The sequence below is a fragment of the Limulus polyphemus genome, unplaced genomic scaffold (assembly GCF_000517525.1).
Source record: "Limulus polyphemus unplaced genomic scaffold, Limulus_polyphemus-2.1.2 Scaffold1574, whole genome shotgun sequence".
NCBI classification, from domain to species: domain Eukaryota; kingdom Metazoa; phylum Arthropoda; class Merostomata; order Xiphosura; family Limulidae; genus Limulus; species Limulus polyphemus.
In genome coordinates, this window is record NW_013667184.1 from 59,073 (window position 1) to 61,300 (window position 2,228).

General features: G+C 34.5%; 1 protein-coding gene across 2 annotated transcripts in view; it reads left to right on the forward strand.

Moving 5' to 3' along the window:
- The first annotated feature begins 471 nt into the window (after window positions 1-471).
- LOC106464161 (toll-like receptor 7) overlaps window positions 472-2,228 on the forward strand; it is a 9,597-nt gene continuing 7,840 nt past the window's right edge. Inside the window, exon 1 of one of the 2 annotated variants that reach the window (XM_013924281.1) lies at window positions 472-807. The gene's annotated coding sequence lies outside the window, so the exon portion shown is untranslated. The remainder of the gene's footprint in view (window positions 808-2,228) is intronic. The other variant, XM_013924282.2, reaches the window with a different exon arrangement.

The following is a 2,228-nucleotide window of genomic DNA, read 5'->3' on the forward strand; positions in this document are numbered from 1 at the left end:
TGTAATACAAGATGGAGCTTTAACAAGAACAAAAACAAAAAAACTTATATGTAATACAAGATGGAGCTTTAACAAGAACAAAAACAAAAAAAACGTATATGTAATACAAGATGGAGCTTTGACAAGAACTAAAAAACTTATATTTAATACAAGATGGAGCTTTAACAAAAACAAAAACAAAAAAACTTGTATGTAATACAAGATGGAGCTTTAACAAGAACAACAAAAAAACTTTTTGGATCAAAATGTAAGTTACAAACAGTAATCGTTCTTTTTTTTTTGTAGTTTGAGGTTAAGCACAAAGATGTACAATGAGCTATCATGCTCTGTCCATCACGGGTGTCAAAACCCAAATTTTAGCGTTATAACTTTAAGACTTAGTACTGAGCCAGCGAGAGGGAGTCTTGCCTGACAACCGGAAATTCGTCATGTCTAATCATTTATTTGTTTTATTTATGGCGCAACAAACTTAGAAATACCAGCTCGGTGCAAGCTGACAACACCCCAAGTTTCCTGATCTGATTACATTGTAAGTTTTCCTGTAAAATCTTAACACATAGAAGAGATCACTTTTATCAAGTTTAAAGGAAATGTATGGGTTCAGGAGCTACACCTTAACATGAAGTTGGTAATATTTCCATTCCTTTTGCGTATAAACCCCTCCTGTAATTGTGTAACTGTACTCTACACATAACAGTTCAAAGTTGCTTCTATTCAGCTTTACACACATCTTGCTGACTGTAGGGTTGTCTATATTGCGTTTCTGGTGCTTCAGCTAAGGAACTTTTTTTAAAAGTAGGTAATTTGGTAAGTTTCAAGTTTGAATATTCCTCTCTTTGAATTGATTAATATCTAATATTTCCATTTAATTCATGTGGTTACTGCTAGAAACATGATCTGTTACTTCGAAAAGAAAGCGCTCCTTATCTGCCATGGAAGTAAGAGTCTCGTTAAATGATTATTAAGAATTGTAAGTCCGTTAAAATCAGTCCTCTATCCAATGAAAAATAATGATAAATTGATTTAAATTTCAACCAATTTTAAACTATTTCAACGTAACAATACTTTACAGAGAAATAATTCTATTGAAGAACATGCCTGCATTTAGGCTTTCGAATTTAATACTTACAACCACTTATTCAGGTTCTGGTTTTTAACAATAACATTCCACAAACCAAAGTGGTCACTCTAAAGCAATTTATTCAGGTTATTAGATATTTTACTCCCTTCAAAAAAGCTTCTAGTTTTCCTTACTTTTAGAAAATTCTGGTTCTGAACTTTAAGTCTACATTTGTAGCTAAAATTTCTTAAACTATATATCATACTAGTAGCCAATCCCTGCAATATTTCTAATATGGCAGTGGTTCCCAAACTCTTTTAGTCTGTGGCGCCCTTGATGTGAATAAAAATGTTTAGACCCCCCCCCCCCAACCTATAAAAATGCCTTAAAATATGATTTCAAAAAAGAATTGCTAATGAACTTTATTGATATCTATTAAGTACTTCTTCTATTAATTTGTATGTTTGCAAATCTATCGAAACAAAACAACTAGAAATTTGTTTTGTGTGTCGCATTGGACGTTTTAGTAATTGAAAAAAAATAAACAAAATTCCAAATATTTCATACTGGTACGCCGTACCGGTTTACTTTCACCACTGTTATTAACATTGTACGAAAAGTATAGCAGATGTTGACTAACCTGTCTTACGCTTACCTTTTGTGCTTAAGTGTGTGCACAATCAGTCAGCACTTTCTTGAGCCTCGCCACCGACTGACGTGGCTGTCCCCCACCCCTCACTACTTCAGTATGGTGAATGAAAAACAGTGCCGTAGTGAAAACAATAACATCTCCTTTCAACATATCATTTAATTAATTCAACTTAGTATTTATCGGCTTATTGTTTATTTAGAATTAAAATTAATTCAGCATCTTTGTTTTGGGCCCATTTTTTGGCGGCCCTCCAGAAAAAGCTTCACGGCCCCCAGGGAGGCCGCGGCTCTCACTTTAAGAAACACAGAAACACTGCAATACGTTTAGTGTTGTAAGGAGCACAAAACTGCCCACAGTACATCAAATGAGGCTTCAACCGAATCTTATACAAGGTGACACGTACGTTCATGCTCTTAAATTCATTATTTTATTAACTAGTAGATCTCGGAATTCCCCTACATTCACCACATTCAACTATTAAAATGGACCGGCATAGCCAGGTGGTTAGGGGGCTCG